Below are 20,046 nucleotides of genomic sequence, written 5' to 3' on the forward strand. Positions count from 1 at the left end.
AATACCCAACACTCAAAATGAAGAAAGGAAAGTTTTATTCAGCTTACAGTTTGTGGAGGTTTCAGCCTATAATCAGCTGGCTCTCAGGCAGGGCAGCATAGCACAGGGGAAACACTTGAAGGCAGCAGAAGACAGCAAAAGCAGCCAGAGCAAAAGCAGGGAAGAGCAAGCCTCTTTTCCTCCTTATATCACAAGTGAGCTACCCGCCCTCAGCTGGGTGTAGCACTGACACCATCTCCTAGCCCTCCTCTTGCACAGGTCCAGGATGTTTACAAAGTGAGGACCCTGGTCCCCTGCTGAGTCACTTTAACTTATAAACTTCACAATCCTCAAATTGACACAATGTATTAACCACCACATTTGTCTTATCTGTGACCTTCAAAGGGGTGAAAAGCATACTCAAACATCTAAAAGAGTGTTTCACAATACTCAATCCTGAAATCAAAAATGAAGAAGAGATGCCTCACTTGGGAACTTGTTAGAAATGGAAAATTTCCTGATGATCTGTCCTTTGCGCCCCATCTATTATGGGGGCACTCATGCTGTGGTAGGGCTGAGACTGGGAAGAAGTGTTATGTGTGAAGGGGAAAAAATTCTGCAGCTCAGTAAAAAATACATATTTCAGTATCACTAATTATATTAATTATATGGGATTTATGGTCACAAAATGCAGTTGTAAAATTTCCCCTTGTCTTATCTGTCTAATCTATACTTTCACTGCTTATTGAGTCCCTGATTTAAACTACACTTCTTCTCTTTCACTGTACTTATATTATAAACTACCAAATACTTCAGGGAATGAAGCGGGACGTATCTAACCAAAGGTGACTTCACTTGATCCCTATTCCTCCTGAGAGCATTATTATTCTTCTCAATCTTATCCACTCAAGGCAAGTTTTTAAGTGATAAGTGAACCAGCTAAATCAGAGCCAAACAGATTATTTGCTGAATATTTTTTAGCTAACACATTTGACTCAATCAACTTGCAACCTTGAAAAAATCAGTGCTACTGACAGAAAACCACTCATTGGTCATTCCAACATAATTTTTTTAAAGTTCACTAAAAATCTGGCTTGAAATCAAAGAGGATCCAAGTAGAGCTGCTATTTGGAGACTCAAAGAGGAAATTTAATCACTGAGTTGCAGTGACCAAAGTAGGTTAATGTTCCCTGAAAACTAAGCAAATTACTCCCTTCTCCCTGCAAATGGGCTATCTCATAAGTGTTGGCCATTAAAGTGCCAAGTGGTCCTGCACAAACCACCAGGAGGACACAAGAAAGAGATGAGTCATCACTAATGAATGAACAGTATCCAGTAGGTGTCATGCAGGTGCCCAGAGAGGCTGAAAGAGGAGAAGACTGTAAGGACAGAAAGTGTAAAAAGAAGTGTTTCCCGGTATCTGCGGTGCATACTTAACTATTATAACAGAGAGGGCATGCTGGGAGGATAAACACTGAAAAAAAGAGGAACAGCACTGCAGGACTTCCTACCATGAATCAGGCCCACACCGTCTATTCGATTCTAGGCTGTCCTGTAGAACTATCAGCCTATTTTGCAGAAAAGTTGAAAATTCAGAGAAATCAAATAATGCTCTCAAAGTCAGACAGCAAATGAAGTATTAAGCTAAGAAATGAAGTCAGATTGTCTGGCTTCAGCAATGATTATTATTGTTAAAATATGATATGCCAATATTGATTACTCATCTGCTTTGACAGTTAAACTGAATTATTAACTTGATTGGCTTGAGCGATGCCCAGGGCAGTAGTAAAGTGTCTTGGAGGGTCACGGAAGTGTGACGTTGGTAGTATATCTAGACACTGGCCCTTCGTCTCTGACTCTTTTCTGCTCTGCTTTGTGGCTGCCATGCTATTTTTACTTTACAGCTAGCCAGCCATAGAATGAACCTTCCAAAATCATGAATCAAATAAACTTCTCCTGTAAGTTTCAGGTGTCAGGTGTTTCCTCCCAGTGACAAGAAAGATAGCTACTATACTGAGTATTATCAAACATTTGTGAGGTTTTAGGAATCAATGTTTACATGAAAATGACTAGAAATCATACAAATATAAGACTAGAATTACAGGACATATATGGTCCTAAGAGAGTATATACTGGAAATTTCATATGGGCAGACAAGTTAACTAACAGGGTTGTAACTGACCTGAGATCTGAAAAAAGAATAAAAGACAACTAAGTGCAGGTAACAAGGAATGAGGCACGGCAGTGCAGGACTTGTGGCAGAAGTGTTGTGAGAGGCAGCTGGTGGGGATGGAGAGAAGTGGGGAGCATGGAACAAAATGAGGCCAGAGCCACAGAGATCCTCAAGGTCCCTGTGACCACGATAAAGAGGTACTTCTTCACACAACAGTGAAGATCTACTTGGCATGATGGCATGCTCAGTGCTCATTCTGAGAGGATTATTTGGTGAGCCCCACACAAAACTGTATGAAGGCAGCCACGATGAAGGAAGTTCAGAGGCACCGCACCATCGAGGTGAGGGACCAGCAGACTTCAAGAGCCCAAGGAACATGGAGGGAACAGAGTAAATAGTAAAGATAGGAATAAAATCCAGTGATCTTGGTGACAATTAGACATGGGGAGGAAGGGGAGAAAAGTGTTAAAGGTCATGAATGTCTCGTAAATCTGTGACTTAAGTAACGAGAAGGCTGGTGCCATAAACCATGAGTGGAGGTAACCCTGGAAGAGCGTGTGAAGGGGGAGTGTGGGGGGTGCGCTAATGGCCCTTGGTCTGGATCAAGGGACCTGAGCCAAGAAGAAGGAAGAACTCCAGAGCGACGTGTTAGAGAAAAAGGTGTATTAAGAAGGCACAAGGAGGGTGGGGTTGAATGGTTCTGATGTTGCCTTAGCCCAAAAAAGAAAACCTCAGGCGGTCTGAAGCTTTTTCACTTCCAAAGATTCCCAAAGGTTAGTCAGGAAAATCCTTTAAATAACAAGCTTAGCCCTTTCCAAAGTGTTTCGTTAACCACCGTTCCACTACTAATCAATTTTTATTATTTTTTATTTTAAAATAAAAACAGTGATATGGAATTTCAAAACAAAACAATCAGAAATGAACAATGGTTTCATATATTGTGTATCCTTACCTTCAAAGTAGCTGCTCATATTATAAAATAAGCATGAAAAAGGCATCAAACAGTGAAAGTAAAAACTGTTATTTTTTATGAACTAATATATATTTCCCTCTTTCATTAAGTTTTTACAAATGGCAAATCACATTGCCATCATTACTAAAATCTTTCACTACCATGACTGCCACTAAACTCCTCGCTTTAAGATGAGAAGACAGAGAGAATTTTCTGCTTCTGCTTCTATGAGCTGCCTGACCTTAGTCAACTCACAAATGCTCTGCTTCTGAAACATGAAAACGGAGACAATCTCCCAACACACCCTACCATGAGTGTCCTGTGTCTCTTGCCTGCCTGTTGACATGGCGTGGGACACAGTGTGCAGAAGGAGTCTCCTTTCGCCTATTAAACAGCACTTCAGTGAAGCTATTGGGATTAGATCACAGGGCCAGATAAGTAGATAGGCATTTAAACCCAGGACTCTCAGCTCAGGGCTTCTCCAAATAATCACTCTCAATCACATCAAATCACAGACCCTTCAGCTGTAAAAATGAAAGATGTTACAGTAAAAGAAATCTCATTGTCCAAGAGAAATTATCCTCTCACCTCTGGTCCAGCACCCTTGGTTTCGCTTGCCCAAGCCTATCTGTCTCCTTTGCCTGCAGACACAGGTTGTTAGTAAAGGTGACCCCCACCCCACTGAGGGGCCAGTCACTCAGTGGGTGGTTCAGAGGCCAGCACTGGACCCAACACAGACTAATGAGACTCAGTTCTATGTCACTTCCTGGAAGCGAAGGGATTATGCAGGAAGCCTGAAGCTGCTGGGAGCTGTTAAAGAAATCTGCCTGGGACAGAGACAATCCTGTGACACTTACCCAGCCTTGGAAGCAGTCTTGCCTGAAGACTGACCTCAACTTCCAATTATTCTAGGCCATCAAATGCTGAAGCCACTGTGGTTGTGCATTTCCAGCCTCTGAATGCCACGGCCACCTGTTCAGCACACACAAACGCCACCACTGCCTCCTTTTCTCACTGGTTTCTCAGAGATAGGTTTTTCAGCTGGTAAATTTGAATTATATGACACGTGCATATTCTCAATATAAGGGAAATCAAGAAGTATAGAACAGGAACAAGGCCATGGCACATGGTTTAAGGAGTTTTTCAAAAGCCTAATGATGTTTATAATCTGTTTACAAAATCAAGAAAGTAGCCCTCAAGGGACTCTGCTTTGCTCAGTTGAGTGCTTAATAGGCCCTGGTGCTAACCACAGTTAGAAAATATACTTTATCTCCCTATATCTCCTACCACTGTCCCACATCTAATTCACTTGCTGGATAAAAAAAAGATTCAATTTTATTTCACACTCTATCATGCCACACTCTCCAGCTTATCCTATCACCTTCCTCTGATGGGTCCTGAGTTGTGATTCCTTCTGAAGGTGCTTTCTTAGTTTCTACACAAATCTCTAAAAGCATTTCTAACATAAAAAAAAACTAATAAGTCAAGATGTCAAAATACATATGCTTTTGCTTTTATCTGACATCCTTTTTGCCTCCTACAGTAGAATACTACTGTTATTAATACGTGTTTTCAAGAGCCTTGTATAAGACAGCACTTTGGATTCTATGTGTGTCCATCATGAGTTTTGCTGTGATAGAAAATAACCTAAATATATCAGTAGCTTAAAACAACAGAAGCTAATTTAACTAGTGTTACATGTCCACTGCAGGTCCCTGGGGATGGGTGACAGGGCAGATGGCTTTCAGCTCCAGACAGGAACCTGAACTGAACTGCAGACCAGAAGGACTGCTGGGGATTTTTACCCACTTACAAGATGCTCTAGTTTGGAAGCAGCACACATCACTTCTGCTCATAACCCCCTGTTCAGAAGTACAAGCTCGATACCAAGCAAACTACAGTTTAGAAGCAGGCAGAAGTGGAACTATTCAGTGATTTGCTCAGTAGCTGGGTATCAATCAAAGGTTTTGGTTTCCCTAACAATGAAGCTGTAGGAAAGGGAATCAGAATAATGAAAGAGGGAGAAAGACAAAGGGGAATAAACTAATATATCATATTCTTAAATTTATACTTATTTTCAGAAAAAAATGAATTTTATAGAACTTCTACCAGCAAAAAAATTTGAGTTAATTAAGAGACAGAGACACCATAGACTTGACAGTGCTTAGGGATTCTAAAGATTTAAGCTAACTCTGGGTGTGGGAAAACATCTAGGAAACTGAATCCTGCAGAAATTCTCAGGAGACAACTGCTCAGCCACACTCAGGAGCCTCGGAGACATAAACAGGAGCAATGGGCTGACCAAATGTCAACTCTGACCGTTGCCCTCTGGGATTCATATCCTCACCTTTACAGTGAAGCCTGTGAAACCTATCGCACCATGTCCCATGACCATGAGACATGCATATATACAAACACTCAAGACAGTGTGTGATGAGAGCTTCCAGAAACACTGACCTCCTTTGCCCTTTGTAGGTTTGCAGCTTGCACAGTTCATTCCTGTTATGGCTTAATTTTCCCCCAAAGCTTCATGCCGTCTGGGAGGCAGCTAATCCAGTGCTTGTGTTTGGTTCACTGTCTCGTGCTGGGATTGGTGGCATAAGTGCTGCACCCACCCAGGGGTGGAGCCAACATACAATATAAGGGAGGGAGGGATGCTTTTCCCTTTTTGCCCCTTGCACTCTTGTAACTTGCAGCCGCCATGAATAGCTGCCTCTTCCCCACACCACCCTGCCTTCAAACCAGCTAAGTATGGACTGAAACTTGCAAAACACTGCAAGATAAATAAAGCTTTCCTTCCTTCACTTTGGGCCTGGAGTATTTTGTCTCAACAAGAAAAAAGTAACCAAGACAGTTTCTGAGAACAAGAGGTACTCAAAATATTCAGAGAAAGAAACGGAGGGAGGAGGACAGAGAACTCTCCAAAATAATTAAAACAGGAGTGACTCACACATGTCTATTGTGCATCATCAGATTTTTAGATAAACGTTCTGTGACTGGTGTGCCGCTGACAGTGCTGGAAATATAACACTGAGGGAGTCGTTTCTCTGACATTCTTTCTGTGCCACCTCAGGGGGAAAAATCACAGGGATAGACAGGACACAAAATATTCTCCAAAGATGTGCCCTCAACTTCACACAACTACAGGCAGTGAGTTTCCACCTCACCAAACACATCCACCAGCACAGACCAAGCGACTCAGAATCCATACTTGTGGTCAGTCTGCTGGCTCCATGATTGTTCTCAGTCAGCAAGGAGAAAGCTAACACTAAATATGGCCTATGGCTCCCAGGCCAGGAAAGGGTCTCAGGGACTTAACTACCTTTAACAACCAAGGAGGAAATTCCATTTGACCAAGAAAAGGCACTTTATGGACACATTGCTAATCAACTTGTCCAACTCTAAGGTGCCTGGAATAGAGAAGATGCTATTTCACAACAAAGATTATTTCATTTCTTTCATAGCATTGTCAAATATGTTATTTGCACAGGGCATAATACAGGAAGGCCCAGGCACACTTTTATTCTACACACACACACACATACACACACACACACACACACACACGTCATCCACTCTGGAGGAATTCACATGTATGCAGTATCAGTAACTCAGGTTTCCTTTTATGGTAGCATGGTTTGTTTTTGTTTTTCTAAAAGAAAGCCTTGGATTTACTATGTTTACCTCCTGCCTAAATGAGCTGAAGGGAGACTTATAAAGCAAATAAACACAAAGATTTATGGTTTATTTCTCAGAGCAGCTAAAAACTATGGAAATACTCATCAACCCAGCAGGGAGACTTACAAAGCAAATAAGCAGAAAGATTTATGGTTTATTTCTCAGGGTAGCTAAAAACTACGGAAACATTCATTAACCCAGCAAGAGAAGAACCTGATTTGGTGGACCACAAAGTAAGCCAACCTAAGAAGTTTCCAATTAAACCTTTAATTTAAATCCTTTGTCATTCCCCAGTAAATATGCTGGAAGAGGGTGCTCCTGAATCGCAGTGTGAAGTGTAACCATCTGTGGTCATTATAAACAGGATTTCCCTTCACACTAAGCACTAAGCATACATAACATTCTTAATAATTAGAAAACAAGGGAAACGGAGGATAAAGAAGAGAAGAAAAACAGAGCAGGCAGCTAAGCAGGAACAGATGATGACATGAAATAACCTAAGGGCAAATGAAGAAGGTGGGGCAGAAGAGTCCCGCGTCTTAAGAAGAAAAAAGAGATGAGAGAGGCGGCAGGTAAACAGGGCCAGGCTGAGTATTCAGGATGGTTCTGCCACAGTCTTCCAGGAGGGAGAAGTCGCATTTCTGAATCTATGGGGTACAGCATCCTGATCCATAGTAATCCAAGAAGTGCCTAGACCATTTCGGATCCAATATACCAAATTGTGCTCATTTGGGATCCATAAGAAACAGACAAAATGAAAATGGACAAAATACATCCTAATAACTCTTTGATAACATATTGTGTATTTTTGTCTCATATTCTTTTTCACTGAGACAAGGTTTTGGATTAGGATTTCAGCAGTATAATTTATTAATAGTGTAACTTTGAGCAAAACCATTAATCCTCTCACAGCCTTCGTTTTATAGAAATAACAGTAATACCTGGGAGAATTAAGTGAAATAAAAAATATGCAATGCTTATTGCTGTGACTGGCATGGAATAAATGCTGAAGAAATACCAGTTTCTGTGAGTGCAGCAGCTCTGCCATCATTTGTCTACTTTAGGGCAAAAGGAGATATGCAAAAATAATATGGTTCTGGGCAGAATCAGTGAGATTCCTTATAAAAAGGCACAAGTGGAGGTTTCACTTCTGAGCCTCAGTTCTCTTCTACAGGAATAAAAACTAAGATTTTAGAATCCGAGAAATGTAAAGCCACTACCTGACCACCTGCCTAACCTCAATTAAGTCTCCTGACTTCTCCTCGCCTCTGTTTCCTCACTTGTAAAATGAAAATAACATAATGCATGATATGAAATAGCGTGCAAAGTTTTCAGCATTTAAATGAATAAAATTTACTAATAAATATTAGCGGCAGTAATTACTATGATTCATTCACTCACAGATGCATTCAACAACTGTATTTACTGAGCAGTTATGTGCCAGGTAAGGCTTGGTATTAGAGTTCCAGCAGTAAACAAGGCAGATAAAACTCCTTCCCATCTGAAAGCCCATCCTCACACAAATAAGAATACAACATGCACTGTAAGTGTTCATTTAACAGTTCGGGGAAAGGTTGTTGTTTTCAATTTTTTGTCTTTTTGAGATTGGGTCTCTACAGTTCAGGCTGGCCTTGGGCTCACTTTGTAGCCCAGACTGATCTGAAACTTGCAATGATTCTCCTGCCTCAGCTGCCCAAATGCTGGGATTACGGGAGTGCACCACCATGCCCAGCTAATTCTGTCTATTTTATGAAGAACCAAAATGAAAAAAAAGGCCTGACCTTGGAATAGATTTCACTTAAAACCCGGCTCTGAATCTTGGAGTCACTTCACCTCTCTAGACCTTAAGTTTCTCACCTATAAAGGCGTCTACAAGTAAGAACTTTATAATACTTTATTAGAGTCAACTCAGGACATAAAGATAACATATATTAAAGAACTTTACAATGTACTATACAAATATTTATTATCATGTTTACCTATACACACATTTAATAACACACATTACACTCAAATAAAGAAAAACAAAGTGATGGGCCATTCTCTTCATGGTTATTATTCAAAAGCACAAACTAATCAGGAAACTCACAGAAGGTAAATAATCAGTTTTAGAAGAGTGTGCATTAGTCTCCTAAGCATTTAAAACTCACCACAGTTACAAGGAATCTTGACAAGGGTCATTCAAACTCCCAGAGATTTCTAGGAATCCCTGGAAGTTGGCATGCTTCTGAGACCCACAGCAGGAAAACACATTAAGGACTGATTTTAAAATGTTTCCCATAGAATTCTGGTTTCGTGGGTGATGACAAGCTTTGCATGTGAATAAAGATGGCTCCAAACATACGACATGTAAACAGCTGCTGTGTTAAACACTGTCCTGTGACTGCTTCAAAACCACTGCATGAAATGCTGGCATCTGCTCTGCAGCACATGATAAAAAAATGTTTGAAAAGAAATCACGTTCTCTTCCCTTCTTAGGACAACCATAAATTTAAGTAAACACAACTCAAACATGTGAGTAACCCTCCAAATTTCCAACAAGAGGCCTTAGATAGAGCTCAGGGATTGGTAGAAAACTACAAAGCCCATAGGTGGGTTGGAATAGAGACACCAGAGGCTCTGCTTTTTGCTCAAAAGACAGTTAAATTCTGGGTGTGCTTTGGCCAAATATTGCATGTTTTTGATAGTCATGATCCATACTAAAATTTATTACAAAGCACGTTTAAAAGGGCAACAGAGAAATTGTATGTATTCCCATGAAATTGTATGTATTCTATGTAATGTATAATATATAACACATTTAACCTGAGACTATGTTACACAGGTAGAGATGTGTGCATGATGCATATCCATGGACAAGAAGAAAAGTATTATGCTGGAGCTCTTCCAGAGCTAATCACACAGTAAGCAGCGGGCTTCACTATCAGCGAATGCCACCCATTAGCATTTGACTGGAGAAGAAGGATGGCACTGACACATGCTCAGGGACACTCAAAAGGCCCTAATTTTTATTATCTATAGGAATAGCATTAATGAATACTAGAGAATCATCATTCACCACAAATAACTTGCAATCCATCAAAGTGCATTTAGGGAAAAATCCACTTTTCAGGAGTACATTGAAACAGTGGGCATGCAGACACTATTGAAAGCACTTTACATTTTAAAATGTTAAGTATATCCAACTTCCATTAAACTAATTTCCTTTGAAAGCTTATACCCCAGACTAACAGAGGTATTGAAGCTTCATATGAGCAAAGTCTCGCGGTCTGCCAACATTCTCAGGTGAGCAGTCCAGCAAGAGAGAGCAAACTAAAAGACTCATGAGGATCTGGAGAATCAGTTGCAAATCACACAGAATGCTTTGTTTCCTCTGCCCAGAAAAAGAGTATTGAGCTGGTGTGCCAGAAACACAAACAGATAATCAGAGAAAATACCACTTCTGAGTAAAACATTTGCCAAAGCCTTGGAATGGAGAAGCTACACACCCGGTATAGCCTAGAAAATTAAAAAGAAAAAGAAAAGGATGACAGGTATCAGCTGAAGTCATGCTTCCTCAAGATCATTCTGATTTTGTTATTGTTGATTGGTTGGTTTGGTTTTCGGTTTGTTTTGTTTTTGGTAACGGGATGAACTCATGACCTCACACCTGACAGGCTTTCCACTCTGCACTTCTCTGTGTGCTGACCCTTCTATGGAGGACACCCTACTCTTGTGGGGCTCTGGATTCTTAAGTGCTTGGGAGTTAAGAAGGGCTCAGATGAGAGGAAGGGCAGGAACCGATGCATGTGCAAAGCAAGCATTGGAAATACAGAGGCAGAGGCAGATAAAAAAACAGACACAGGATGAGAGCCCTGCTGCACAGCTCATGGGAGGACAATGGCACACAATAACACTGACAAAGCAAAGGCTGGAGATCTCTGTGCCCTCTACAGGGGGACCTGGGCCTTGACAGGTGCTTGGGTAACACAGGATACCTCCAGGGGCTGTGGGAGCTAAGAAGGTAAGAAGGAGACTTCAAAGTTAATTTGTTGGTTGGGCTTGGTATGGTCTGGTTCAGTTTGGTTTGATTTGGTTTGGTCTGGTTTGGTCTGGTTTGGTCTGGTCTGGTCTGATATTATTTTATTTTGGTTTGGTTTTTTAAGACTGGAAATTGAAACAAGGAATTTCACACTGAGCTACACCCCCAGTGTTTTTAATTTTTTTTTTTTTTAAATTTGAGACAAGGCCTCATGGAATTCCTACATTGCCCAGACTGTGCAGGAAATTACAACCCTTCAGCCTCATCCCCAGAGCACCCACTGCACCCAGCACCAAGGTTTCCTTATCTCAAGCACTCTCACTCACCAAAGACCAATGGACACAGAGCTGAGAGGCAAGCTTTTGCTAGCAGTGCATAATCAGAAGAGGCTTTTGATTCTTGTCCAAAGCAGGGTTTCAGGAAAAGGAAGGCCAGATTGGAGCATCTATTAGGCTACATAGATTACAATGTTCATGCATTTTAAAGAATGTAAAACATTTAAAGGCAAAAAAATAAAAGTTATCTGGTTAACTTATGGATAATTAGAAGTGTAATGAAGCACACTGGCCGAGTTTCCCATAAATTCTCTTAATCAAGAATTTACAGTTTTATTTCTATGGAAGTTCACTCGGCCTCTACATCCCATACATCTCTACACTTTCAGCTATTCTGGGAGATCTTTTTTGTCTGCACTGATTTCCCTCCCATTTTCCTGGCCTTTTCCCTCTGAAGGGGTCAAGTTCTTCATTACAACCGTCTATCATGGAAAAGACTGACTTCACAGAGGACACCAATTTCAAAAAAGACTGTCATCATCTTTTAAACAATTAAACATGACGGTGATGATAACGGTGAATAGTTAGTAAATAGGAGAGTTTCCTGGATTTTAGACATATACTGTCTCATGATCACACTAATTGGGAAATCCAACTTCCAAGTTGGATTTGATATAACAAAGCACTAATTTACAAGTGAGGTGTACCCAGTGCAGGCTTCAAACATCCAAATGCTCTGTACCTCTGGAGACATTCAGCATTCACTGGGATACAATTTGCTTTTGGTTGTAAGAACAGATTCTTCAAACCACACAAGGTTTGCATGAGCTCAGTCAGAAGGACATATCAGTAAACTGAGCAGAGACAGGCAGAGGTAACAGGAAAACGCCCTTCAGCATTAGCTCCAAAAACTGAGGTTCCTGGGTATACAGGATTATTTTTCTCTCATGTCATATGTCCATTACCTATCAGTTGTCACCGGCTTCATGTCATCTTCATTCTGGAACACTGGCTAAAAGAAAAGTTCTGATCTTGAACACAGTCACGTTTTATGCCAGATAGAAAAGAAAATGAGGTAGAGTCCTGCAAAAGTTTTTAGCATGTTTACTCTGAAGTGACAGTGACACGGGCCACACCCGCTTATATTCCTCTGCCCACACAAGCTGCAGAACAAAATGAGGAGGCAGCAAATATTTTGAACAGCAGTGTGATACTGGAAAAGCATGAGTGGTGGGAGGGTTTGCAAAAGCCTAATCAAAGCATAAGGCCTGGAGTAAAAATACACCAAGGTTTATCTTCATTCCTCTGAGTCTTCACGTGTGCATTTGTAAAACTGGGCATTAATGACCCAATGCTGCCAATTTCTTCAGAGATGTATTTAACCATCAGAAAGTACACCATGTAAAAGGTATCTGAAAAATTCACAACACTCTGCAGGTAGAGGTCTTAGCATTCGAGGCTACTCGTCTTACTGAATATACATGGCAGAGTCTAGAGTGAGAGGATATCACAATATTCTTATTGATCAAAATAACTTCTTACTGCAGGAAGACACAGTTTACAAGACTATATATTCAGACTCCAAATTCAAGAAGAAAGACCACCAATAGGACCCAGTTGCTGTACTTTCCCTGGAGGTTACTTCTAATCTAAAATAATGGGTAAGAGGCTGTTTAAGACCAGGTGGTTGAAAACGTCATCACACAGAGAAAATGCTTCTGCTTATCACATTCCTAAAATACTGAAATCCAACTAAGATCATCTTCAAAATAGGGGCAGTTGCAGCTGGAATTGCAAGGGTAAAAAGAAGCAATCTCCTGTGAATTGTATCATCGCCGATAAAAGGTCTTATTATTTCTCATTGATTGGCCAGGAGCTCCACTAGCTCCTCTCCAGCAGTTTCTACAATAATCTCTGCGGAGCAGGAGCCCTTAATACACCACAGCTCTGCAACTACCCTAGGAAGTTAAGAAAGTTGAAAGCCCATTTGCTTCTTCTTGCACGAACAGCCCAAATACACTTTTCAAGATAGCCTGGACAAGGCGGGCAAGTTTTGTTTTAATTTGCAAGCCAGTCTTGTTCATTGGGGTTTAATAACATGGGCCATTTTCGCTCCATTCACACAGGGTAAAAAGTAGCTTGTATGAAGCAGTTTCTGAATTATCTAGTTCTCTCTAGGTTAGGATGAGCCAGTAAGACCAGGCTTCAGTACGTACTTCTAAACTTGTCTGACAGATTACTCCAGTGGACATTTCTTAAAACAGAGCTAGGAAAATGGTCACAAATTCACTTTAACCATTAAAAATGTAAGGTAATACTACTTCCTCCCCCAAAAGCCACTCCTAACCTTTTCTGTTGCTGCCTCCTTATTTGGTTCATACAAAGGCCAAAGATCACTTGGTATCAAAAAAGACAAACTACTCCAAGAGCTCTGCAGCATGATGAGTTAGCTGAAGCCAGTAGTGGTCATTTCCTTCCTTTTCCCCAACACTGGTCTAACAGTGCAGTGAACATGGGGATTTAATCCAGATCTGAAAACTAAGACAGGCCAAGCTTTCTGTGCATGGTAGAGGTGGGGCTGGGGAGCCTCTCTCACCAGAAAACTCTTGCAACATAAACACAGAACTCCACGTAGAGAGATTTATGCTTCCCACTCCTTCCTTCCTTGCTTGCTTGGATGCTGCTAGGTCTCACACAACTGTGACTACAGCAGCCACCATGCAATCAGGGGACATGCTCCAAATGGTGGGCTAAAGGAGGAGGCATCTGTTCCCACTGGCAAGGCTGACTCCATTTTGTTCTCAGGGCCACTTCCCCTGGGTTTCAACCTTGCTTTCCTCTCTGAGCTCTGAACACTAGATGATCCCAGTCATTCAGCCATTTCTCCTTAGGGGCCTACCATGAACAAGTGTACTAGGAATTGTGGAAAGTCTCCAAGAAAATGGAGAGATGACTGGTGCCCACGCCCATCACCATTACCCAAGGAAGCACCAAGATCCACATTGCCCAAGGCCCAGTGAAGATGCTGAGCTAAGTGGGAGCTTGTGCAAGAAGAGTGACTCAGACCTAAGACCACTCAGCACCATATCACAAGGGCTCCCGCAATGGCAGGTTTAATGTCACAGGGGGCTGCTCTTAGAGCTAAGTCCAAGGGGGAAAAGGGATGGCATGGAGGAGGACAGAAGCAAAGAGAATTAGGGTCAGCAATTCTCTCCCCCATTCTTCCAGGTCTCCCTAGTCAGGAGGGCCAGGAATGGGGGTGCACTGAATCCACAGGACAACTAAAAGGGCTGCCAGTGTTCATGGAAGCAAGATCCAAATTATTTCCAGCTTCTTGATATCAGTATTGTAATTGTTCAGAATCCATCTCTACAAAAAGAAGACAGCAGGAAAGTAAGCTTTTTAATTTATAGGACCTTGCCTTGGTACCATTTTTTCCATTGTGAGAAGAAGACAGACTGCTTATAATTTAATTTTTCTTTTAATGACTTAAATTTTCTGCTAGAAAACTGTATAAGGTAAAATTTTATAAATAGACTTTAATGTGAAGTATTCAAACTTGTAATCCACTTCCCCAAATTAACAAATCAGTAACATGATACTAAAGGTAGATAAAAATGTTCATGGTCAAAGAGCAGCTCCATTCTCTAATCAACTTCAAATCTAGAAAGTAAGCAAAAGAATAAAAGGGTAATGGAAGGAAAAGAAAAAAATGTTAGAGTACTGCTAATTAAAAAGGAAGTATAAATTAACAGGCATTCTTGAAGTTATGACACCAACAACTACCAACCCTGGAAGCAAATAGATACATTTCCTCTACAACTGCTAGTCTTTAGCCAAACCCAAAAAGTTAACCGAGGAGAAAGGATATAGAAGTGAAGAAGGGAAAGGAGTTTACTTACTCTTACCGGCAGAGATCACTGCTATCCTTACCTTGAGAACTCTCAATACCAACTTCAGAATCAAATACTTGTGGAGCAGTGGCCAGATTTACACCACTTACTTAACTCAAGAGAGCTACCTCCCCAATTACCAGATCACCATGGCTTAGTATTTAATTAGTGACAGTAAAAGGAATGACCGCAATGATAGGAACTGGGACAGGAAGTGTCCAGTCATCCCCTTGCCTGGTAGAAGTTCTCTAATCTGACAGGGGAGAGCCAGAGGGCACCTCAGGAAAGGGTGGGCTCAGGTATTGCAGCAGCACCCCTGCACAGGAAGAGCTAAGCCACACCTCTGCCATATTAAAGGAACAGGACACACGGCGCCCACCACCAAGCTGAGTTTAGAAAGAACTGTTCACATGCGACAGAGGAGTTGCTCTGCCCTGCAGAGTAGAAAACAGCATCATAGAAACCAGTGTAATGGTCTCAGCTCAGGAGCCAAACTCATGACTGCTATCACTGTGATTCTTATAGATCCGTAATAGGCAGTACATGAATCAATCATTAAGAAATCCAGCTGAAAAAACCCCCACCTTGACACCTGAAAAAGATGATCTCTGGGGTTAAACAAATGCCAAACGCTATCGGAAGAGAATCCAGCACACAGTACATAACTGAAGTTGGAGATTACAGTCTCCTCAAAATTGAAAGTGGAACCCATGTGTTAGGATCATTCTGGTCAGAAGACACAGTGCAACATAGGATGTGCTGAGTCCCTGCATTCCTCTCCAGCTTCCAGGACCTTGTTCTCTCAGGTGAGAAAGCCCGGATAAAGCCAGAGAGCAGAGCACCTGGAGTAATGTAGGGTGTTTGTAAGAGCCCCCAGGAACAGAGGCCAGTGATGGCTGTCAGTCTTTACCCCATCTCTCAGGAGCCTGTTCCTCCTCCTCACCTTCACAGTAGGCGGGGTCTCCTTGGACAGAGATGTAACCACTCTTGCACTCACAAGTCACTTTCATATTCCAGGTTTTGCACTCTGAGTTTTCACCACATTTAAGTGCTTCCACGCAGAAGTTATGACCTGTAAGACGCACACAAAATTTTACATCAGGAAAGGAGGAAATAGAAGACCTCCAGATAAAAAAACACAAAACACAAAACATTTGTCACTACCTGTCACAGTGCATGAACACACAGGTTAGCAGTGTGCAAAGCTGGGGTGGGTAAAGATGGAAAAGAGAGACAGGACACTTTAGACCGCCTCATGGCTTAAGGGTTCTTTTTCCTGGATACTCAGACTGCTAAGGTTGTTCCTACCAGAAGGCTGTTACCTATGTGGCTCCCAAATCCTTTTCCTATTACCTTCTTACATAATTAATCTTTATAACTGTTTTCACATAAAAGTTACAATACACACAAAAGATACAAATATATAAAATAAAATGACAATATTATCAGTAACACTTCATTATATCCATCCAATGAATCCTTCTCCACCAGAGATAAGCATTGGATTTTGTGTTGATTTCTCCCTTTCACATATCTATTATTTAGCCATACACAAGTGCTTGTCCTCAAACAAATATCACTTAGCTTTGAACATTTTAATGTCCACAGAAATAAAACTATATTGTGCCAGTCTATATGGTGTACTTTGTTCTATTCATCCATCAATGATTAAAGGAATCAGTTGTCAACGTTGTAAACTATTCCATAGTATGCAGATTCCACAATTTATTTTGAGTTATTTTCACATTTTGAATTATAAACAAGATTGCTACAGACATAGTTAAATATATTTCCAGGGGAATCTTTTTAAAGCGCATATTTAACTTTTTTTTGCTCAATATTCCTTGCAGAATTCCTGCCATTCCCTTAAGAATAATTCTTTTTCTTCCTAAGTATTCCTTAGAAGGTTCCTTTAGTGTAGATTTTTTAACAGTTACTGTACTAAATTTTAATTCATCTAAATATTTCCATAGACTATCCTCATACTTTAAAAGGTTTTACTGCATATAGTTTTTCTATCTCAACATTTATTGACAACTCAATATTTAAGACATTATTTCATTCCTTATAATTTCTTTTGATCATTAATGAGTATTCAATTGCCAGTCTAATTCCTTGATGTGTAGCTACCTCTTTTCTTTCTGTGTACTTTAAAGATCAAGTTTTTGTTTGTTTGGTTGCTTGGTTGCTTGACTGGTTGGTTTGGTTGGCTGGTTGGTTCACTGGTTAGTTCTTTGTTAGATTGGTTGGTTAGTTGTTGGACTGGTTGATTGGTTGACTGATTTAGTTTGTATTCTTTAGTTTTATTTTAAGGGCTATACTTGTTCATTTATTTTTATTTAGGGTTTCTTGGAATTCTTGAGACTTAGTGTTGAGGAACTCTTTTGTCATTTAAGAAAATTGTCAAATATTCTTTCTTCAAACATAGTCTCTGTGAGTGCTTCTTCCTGATGCTTAGATTTGCTTTCATATAATACACATATTTTCCTCTCTAGGCTGAACTTTGTGACTTCTAGATATGTCTTTCAGTTATTATTTCTGTCTTGAGCTCGGCCACATTCTGTTTTAGTCACTGATATTGGTGGAATTTTCACTTACTATATTTTCATTTTCTAGATTGCTGTTTAATTCTTTTTTAACCTGTTTGAACTAATTTGATAGTCCTTTATTCTTTCATCTTTTAAGTGTACTAGATTTTATTTCTTTTAAACACTTTACACATGCATATTTTACATGAATAATTCCAATATTTTCAATTTTGAATACACATAATCTTTTAGTTGTTTATGCTAAGTGTCACACAAGATGCTTTTATGTTTTGAGTAATTCTTTTTTTTACAAGTAATACAAAATTTAAAAAATAAACAGTAAGAAATCACTAGTTAATAGATTACATATGCTCATCTTAGAAATAGTTGTTCAAGTTACATTACTGAAGCATATAAAGTGGACTTTCAAACAGTGAGAATGTAAACAGTTTTGTTCAATGATCCAAAAAACACTCAGTAATATGGTTATCTATCTTATACACTTAAACATATATGCAGTTATAACCTTTAGAGCACTTTCTTTTCTTTTGTACAACGACAATTACACATGTTGGGTTTTACTACTCCCACAGTTCTTATTACTTCTTTTGAAGAGAGTAAAACCAAAGGCGAGATATCAGAACACAGTCAGTCAAATCAAAAGGATAGACATAATAGATAATGTAAAAACAAAATATAAGGTGATCAACAATGGTTACCATACTGCCTCTTGCTATTTTAAGAAGAATTGGCAGTTATAATAGAATTGAACTAAATAGTAAAGAATAAAACCAAAGCATTGGAGACATAACAGGATTTTAAAAGAAATAATAGTCAACTGGAATGGGCGTCATAATGATTCTTATTGTCTTCACAGTTATACCTATACTTTCAAACTTGGTACTATCAAGCAAAGCAGAATAGAGGAAAATAAGTCAAAACAAGAAGGTGAGGGCAATACAGGATTTCAAATCAAGTTAATAGGAAATCAAAGTAGGTTACTATAATGTATCCTCCTATTTTTATCTAATTTGCCTTTAATTAAAAAAATAAAAAGAAAAAAGTAAATAATTCAAAAAAAGGAGACTGAGATAAAAGAGGGCATAACAACAGAACAGCGAAGGTCAAATCATAACCATTTGAGCAAAATAGTGTTTCACTACAAGATATCCTGACATAAAAATAGTTACCATAGTGTCTCTTTCCTTGAAATTTTTAGTATAAACTTGATATACTGTAGCACCAAACATATCAAGACATTATAAAACCATTCAAGAGAATGACATTATTACAGCATATTTAGGACCAATTAACAGAAAATGAACAATAGTTTCTATATAAACTCCTTGTCTATAAAAGTTTTTGCTTATATTATCATATATAATAAAATCCAATAAGATACAACCTTTTAAGACCAATGGAGACAGAAGAACACAAGTTTGATGGGACTTCATAACAAGATGATACTAAATCAGCACTACCTATTATGATGTCTTGTTTTCTCCAAAATAGCTGTTCCTACCTTCCGATCTTCTCTGCCTCATTTCTGTTGAGCTCTTTTTCTGTCATTTGTTGTCAGTTTGTCTTCTTCATTTTGTTTTCTGCTCCATTCATTGTGGCCTCTCTGCCACTATTTCTGGAATCTTGGTATTTTCCTTTTTTAGACTATCCTGCAGTATTCTCTCTAGAGTTGAATTAGTAGTTGGAAATTCCCCTAGTTTTTCTTTATCCTGGAAGCACCTTGTTTTTCCATCAATTTCTAGGGACAGTTGTTCAGGATATATCAGTCTTGGCTGGAGGTTATTATCTTTCAAAGCCTGAATTATTTCCCCCCACGCTCTTCATGATTTGATGGTTTGTGCCAAGAAGTCTGCTGTAATTCTGATGGGTGTTCCCTTGTAAGTGATCTGTTTCTTGTCTCTGATGGCTTTTAATATTCTGTTCTTAAATTAGATTTCTGGAATTTTGATTATTATATGCCTGGGTGTAGCTCTGTTTGGGTTGTAGGTGGCTGGAGTCCTGTATGCCTCATATATCTGAGTATCTTTACCATTTGCTAAATTAGGGAAATTCTCTGGGATTATTTCTGTGGATAGCTTTTGTAGTCCATTTGTTTGTGTCCCCACTTCTTCTCTTATGTTCCTAATTCTTAAGTTATAGATCCTCTTATCATCTTCTAGTTTTTGTATTGTTGATGTTTGTTTTTTTGTTTTTTTAAGAAGTTTCTCATTTCATGCTCCCATATTACAAATCTGCCCTCCAGTTCAGATAATCTATCCTTAGTATCTTTCAAGCTGTTATGCCAGTTTTCGATTGAGTTTTTAGTTTCCTGGTAATCTCTTTGAATCTGTTTCACATATTCTATGTTTTCTCTCTTTTCTCCATCAAACAATTCTCCCTTTTTTTTCTGTTCTTCCATTCCACCATCTGTTTTCTTTTAGGTGGTGCTTAGCATTTCTCTAACAATTCTGCTTATGTCTTGCTTCAGGTCATTAATAACTTCATTCCTGAACTCGTCTATGAGACTCTGGTGATAGTGCTTTATGT

At 39.6% G+C, this 20,046-nt stretch overlaps 1 long non-coding RNA gene across 1 annotated transcript in view; it reads right to left on the bottom strand.

Moving 5' to 3' along the window:
- Positions 1–20,046, bottom strand: part of LOC100725346 (uncharacterized) — a 270,531-nt gene that overhangs the window by 198,995 nt on the left and 51,490 nt on the right. Inside the window, exon 7 of the long non-coding RNA XR_010049930.1 lies at positions 15,915–16,043. This is a non-coding gene — a long non-coding RNA (uncharacterized LOC100725346). The remainder of the gene's footprint in view (positions 1–15,914; positions 16,044–20,046) is intronic.

Source organism: Cavia porcellus, unplaced genomic scaffold (assembly GCF_034190915.1).
Source record: "Cavia porcellus strain 051 isolate PalLab524CR breed Dunkin Hartley unplaced genomic scaffold, mCavPor4.1 scaffold_9, whole genome shotgun sequence".
Lineage (NCBI taxonomy): Eukaryota > Metazoa > Chordata > Mammalia > Rodentia > Caviidae > Cavia > Cavia porcellus.